Source organism: Corythoichthys intestinalis, chromosome 2 (genome assembly GCF_030265065.1).
Source record: "Corythoichthys intestinalis isolate RoL2023-P3 chromosome 2, ASM3026506v1, whole genome shotgun sequence".
Taxonomy (NCBI): Eukaryota; Metazoa; Chordata; class Actinopteri; order Syngnathiformes; family Syngnathidae; genus Corythoichthys; species Corythoichthys intestinalis.
Genome location: NC_080396.1, coordinates 12,350,537 through 12,356,536, shown reverse-complemented (window position 1 = coordinate 12,356,536; position 6,000 = coordinate 12,350,537). Strand labels below are relative to the sequence as shown.

General features: G+C 36.9%; 1 protein-coding gene across 2 annotated transcripts in view; it reads left to right on the top strand.

Annotated features, from left to right (window-relative positions):
* The first annotated feature begins 1,492 nt into the window (after positions 1 to 1,492).
* LOC130907841 (plexin-A1-like) overlaps positions 1,493 to 6,000 on the top strand; it is a 599,840-nt gene continuing 595,332 nt past the window's right edge. For both annotated transcript variants that reach the window (XM_057823323.1, XM_057823332.1), the window contains exon 1: positions 1,493 to 1,650. The gene's annotated coding sequence lies outside the window, so the exon portion shown is untranslated. The remainder of the gene's footprint in view (positions 1,651 to 6,000) is intronic.

Sequence of the window (6,000 nt, the reverse complement as noted above, 5' to 3'; positions counted from 1 at the left end):
CCAAAGAGTGTTATTGCATGTAATTGACTTTCCTTTATATATATATATATATATATATATATATATATATATATATACATAAAAGTTGTAAAGCAAGAAAACAACAAAAATGAATGAAATGAACAAAAAATGATATTTTTATAATGGGTCAAAATTAGTTTTCGAACAGAGCATGTGGCTAGCACCTTAGACGGTCATTTGCTTTGCATATTATTTTCTGAAAAGAAAAAAAAAATAGGGGAGGGCAATTTTATTTTTCAAAGGATTTTTTATTTATTTATTTTTTTTAATTGAAAATATATATATATATATTTTGTTTAACTTTTTTGGGGATTGAATGATTTAGACACAAATGTCCTACCCATAACATGGCCCAAACACAAAAAAGGATTGCTAAATTCAAAGAAAACTTTTTTTTAAATGAAAAATTAAGAGTCCAAATGCAAATTTTTGAGTCTCAAATATTTTTTCGCATTCAAAAACTTTTTTTTTCTATGATGAATTTTTTCTTTTTTTGATTGAACTGATTTTTCTTTTGAAAATATTTTTTTGTATGAAAAAACTTATTTTTTGATTGAATAATAAAGACACAAAAGTCCTAGCCAAAATGATGCCCAAGCACAAAAAAAATACTTAAATAATAATAATAATAATAAAAAAATGACTTCAATCATATTAAAAAAAAAAATCAAATAAAAATAGCTTTCAAATGCATTGTTTTTTCATTTCAAATTTATTTTTGCATTCAAACACATTTTTTTTGGATTGAAGTGACTTTTTTTCAATTGAAATGATATATTTTGATTGAAGAATTTTTTTTTTAATCGAATAATGAAGACACAAGTCTACCTCCATATGCCTCCGCCCAGGTGATACAATTTTTTACTGAGGTAACTACATTGGCCCGACAACGGCGGGCGTACCATATTCAATGGAGGATGATCGTGGCGAAAAGTACAGCTGTACTGGCAGCAGCCTGATTTAGAATTCCCCTCCAGAACGATGGTAAACAAAATAACGCTCATTTTCGACTTATTATAAATATTCTTGTGAGTTAAATTTGTTGTGTTTCGGGGTCATCAATATGGTGTGCCACCCCTGCCCCAAAAGTCAAACTCCGCCTATGGTTATGCTGTTAAATCATCCTTATAAATATTGAGACCAAACCTACGTCCTTGCTGAAAAGTTGGTGGGCACAATTTGAGCACCCTGAAAAAGTTGGTAATATGTCGCTACCGTCCTTATGCATCCCTACGCCCTTGAATTAAAGAGTGAACGACATTAAAATTTCTATAATTGGGTCCTTGAGTCCAATGCTGCCACTTACAGGCAACATTTAAAAGAAGCTCCCGGCCATTCGCTGTACACAATTACGCCGCCAGAGGGCGTCATATCCTCTCTCTGTTCTTGCATCTCTCTGTTTCTCTCTCTCTGGTTTATTGGATGTCTGACTCAAACAAGCTCGCTCTCATTCATGTTGGCTGCTGCTCTCCTGTGCGCAGGAAGCCGCGGAGTTGAGCTTTCGGAGCGCTGCTGATTCCGCTGACATCTCGGCCGGGAATGTAAATGACTGCACCTCTTGTTTCCTCCGTGACATCTTTCAAAGAATTTTTGCAAAGGCACAAATCACGTTGAGGATTGTTTGAACGAGTAAGTACTAAACTTTTTTTGCTCTGCGTTTTTCAAATCCTTGCATCTGAAGTGTACATGGGTATGATATTTTTTTCCTTAATGTCATGGTTCGCTCATGATGTCCGCTCTCTCTGTCCCTCTTGTCATTCTGAGCATCCGAATATGTCCAAATAGCTTGCGCAAATGGACATGAATTGGCTTTCCCCACACCATGTACAAATGCTGCGTGGTTCCGTATCGTACGTCTGCGCTCCATTGCGGCCCATAAATATAAAAACGTGGCTATAATACAAAACCCTTTCTGCAACGATTTCCACACTCCACTGCAAAGTCTCACCTCTACGCGCGTCCAACTGGTCATAACATTAAGTACACCTGCACGGTCCCATGTGATCAATTTAAAATGAATGCGCAATTGACACGCTCAGGATGAAATTATTTCACAGCCGTGTACAGTTGCAGTTTCTAATACTGTGCCCTCCTACTAGGTAGACAATATATTATTGACACCTCCGACTGTTATTCAGCAACTTTAACTGGCAGATATGATGGAGTTTGCATTTTCTACGCAAGCTTGCCACCATGAAACTTAAACTGATAAATGAAAGAGTAGTTAATTATATGAAGGAGTGATTTAAAGGGTTGGTAGTTCTGGTTCTAAGTTCTGTTCAGTAAACAAACACAGCAGTGCTCATCTTCTGCCTTCTGCCTCGCTGCACCGGAGGTGAATCGAACCATCAGCTGTGCCTAACTTAATAGCGCTGGTGTATTTAATATTATGGACACTATACGCCAAGGGTGTAGGTTTGGTGTCAACATCGGTAGGGACCATATAACAGCATAACCTGCATGTACACTTTTTGTTGGGGACGGGACATTAATACATACCTATCAACCCAAGGCCATTGGCAATCTTACAAATCGTGACTTATGCCCTTACAAATTGGGACTAATCTTACAACGTCGTATGTAGCGTGCAATATGAAATAAAAATAAAACTCAATTTTTAAAATAATATGAATTTATTGGTAATATTCGAACATATAACCTGGTGCAACCAAAGAACAACCAATATCTTCAGCTACATCATGAATACTAAAATTTAACATTGGCTTTTTTTTTATAATTGTATGCAGCATTTTTGGCAATTTCTAACCATGTCTTTTGATGGCTGCACTTCAGCTCGCAATTCAGTTTGACTTGAAGGTAGCTCCTTAGTGTGTCCAATTATAAATTAAAAAGATCAATTGATAAAATTAACTTTATCTTTGAGTCAGGGAACATTTCTTTTGCTAATTCTGAGAAGTGATCAGCAATAGTTGCGGGCAAATTGTGTTCAGCAACAACAAATTGGCAGAATAAAATCTCCGCTTTCGTCACTTGTAATTAATTACAGTTACAAATTACTTCTCCCAAAAAGTTATTGAGTTAGTAACTTAGTTACCTGAATGTAAGAGTAATTAGTCACCTGGCAAAGTAACTGCTGTTACCTTTCATGTTTTTTCCCCATTTTTAAAAAAACAAACACAAAAAAAAAAATAGTAACCTTTGCTATGTTTGGAAGTCATTTAATGTTGTGAATCAACTGTTAAAGTTGTTGAAATTGCTGCCGTTTTTGCATTAGTTCCCTTCTGTCTACTTTCGACATGTTAAAGTTTTAAATCTGTTTCATCATTTAAAGATATGATTCAAGTCAAGATTTTGCCAATTTAGGAGTATTTTGGATAAAAAGTTACTTAGGTTAGCTAGGAAGGTTCACTACAACAGAGCGTTTCTGAGAAGTCGACTGCTTTAAAATGGCGGCTGTCTACGAACGCCGCCGAGTCTGTCATTTGACATGTAGTTCTATATGCATGTGATATCTAGGCGTAGATTGTAGGCTGTCGGCTACAGTCAGGAAATATTGGAGCCACCTAGCATAGCATCGCATTTGCTACAGCGTCACAACAAACACTCTTCTCTCTCCGTGTCTCTGACTTTTCTCGCCAACCAACCAACGTAGTAACGCATAGTAACGCACATTGTCCTGTTGCCGAAACGGTGACAAAATCCAAACGGAGAAAAAAAAAAACCTAATGCACGAAAAACGTACAGATTTTGAACGTACACATGTAAAAATCAGTGCCCACTTGTACAAATTACGCCGAAACCGTACAACTTGACAGGTATGTTAATATTATGGACACTATAAGCAAAGGGCATAGGTTTGGTATCAACATTGGTAGGGACTAAATAACAGCATAACCTGCATGTACACTTTTTGTTGGGGACGGGACATAAATAACACCAAACAGATTAAGGTAAACTGGGGGTCAGGGCTACATTTCTCATGTATATGAACCTAATTAAATGATAGGTTAAATCATCAATGCAAAACTAAATCTGTGTTGACTTATACTTTTATATGTATTGGTTTAGGTGATACGCTGTTTGATTCAAAACCTTTGTTTTCAAAAAACTACTAAAGAAACATTTTGAAAGCTTCCAGAATAAATGTCTGGGTTTTATTAGCAAATATTCCAACATAAATTAAATTTTATATCATACACGATAAATGCAAACTTGTTAATAATCTCTTACCTATCCAGAAATGCAAAAAAATAAACATTTGCCACTCAACATTGTCTGTCTAAATAAAGAAATTATATATAACTAAAAAATGGCTTAGTCAGGGAATAACAAAAGTAAGCAAAAATGAATCCTTCCTCCAGGTAAAACACTGCAGCTTTTGTCCGCAAGCACTGCCAAACTCATCAAAAAAACGAAAGCAGCAGTGGCTGCTGCTGGCTGAAAAAAACTTCTAATGTCCCTCCTCTTTGAAGGGCGTGGAGGAGGCGTCATGTTGTGGACATGTTGTGAGTGCGTGTGTGTGTGTGTGTGTGTGTGTGTGTAGGGGGTGGGTGGTGGTGCACTGGCACATTCAGCAAGTGAAAAGGGATAAATCTAAGTCTGAACGTAATGATAATGTTTTACTTAATAATGGTTGGGTCACTTCTATCCTTACAACATACGGGAAGACAATCTCATTCACCGTTTTAACAGAACTCATTATATAATGCAAATAAGGTTGCTTAAAAGTTGTTGGGGACAATTTGAGCATCCTGAAAAGCTGGTAGTGTTATGTCCGTACCGTCCCTGAGCAAATCTACGCCCTTGACTATAAGTGTCACCGTCATACAGTTGGTGCACTTTTGAAGGAATTAGGTGAAGCTGTTGCAATCATAATGTAATATGATTGTTTTTTTCATTGTCTCACCTGCAATTATAATGATTATTTTTACATGATAGGTGATGAAGCGTTTGTCAAACCTGACGGAACGGGTGTGTGCAAGTGTGATCTTCATTTGATGTTCATCTCGTTCTTTCTCATATTTTGTCTCTCCGGAGTGAACTTGTAAGGATATGTGATATCAGACAGATCACTTGAGCATCATCTCAACATGCAAAGTAAAGTGTTGCATCGTGACATGATGAAGCTGATACTCGGCCGTTACACTCGTGGTAGTGGGGCTCAAAGTGAGTCAGGATCCGACTCTGACGTTGTGTCTGCTTCTGGCTGCCTGTAACCTAATTACCTAATTCAGTCCGGGAGTCTTTATTATTAATTAGATCCCGCTCATTTCTAGTAGTCTGTGTGTTTGGTGCCTTCAGAGTTCAGTCTTTAGTTCATGAATGGGACTTTGAGGAGTCCTGTGCTTCGGTCAAGCCCAATGGTGGGTTTTCACAAAATGATGCACAAAAGTTTAAACCTGCAATCTTGAGAATGTAAAATGTATTCCCTTATTTGGTAAATATGACGCCATTCGATTGCAAATGTCAAAAACAGAACCAGTAATGTGCATCATTGCTTCCTGCAGAACGGAAAAGGGAGTGAATGCATTGACACCAATACCCAGTATTGGGTACCCAACATTGAGTGTGTGTTTGCATTTAATTTTATTGATTTGGGTGGAAACACGGCCCTCTAGTGGGAAAAGTGAATATAACTCATTTAACATGGCTGAAACCAGCTGCTCCCTGTTCAGACCAACATAAGGTATGTTAGCTTAAAGGTATATTTAGCAGTTTTGTTTTTTGCGGAAATAGGTGTTTAGACGATGTTTTAAGAGCATAGTGGGAAAAAAAATAGCATTTTATAGCATTTAAGCTAGCAAACCTTTGCTATGCAATTTAGCGAATTGGTCTTTTGTTATACTTAATTCCTAATTTATTTATTTATTTATGGCGGAAAACACAGACAAGACTGAAAAAGCACTTTCTGCCCTTGCTCTCCTCTTTAAAAGAAATTGATGGATTTTAAGCCAAAACAAGTGTTGTGCTTGATAGAACAATATGTTTATATGCTGCCATAGCAGATTCATGGCGCAC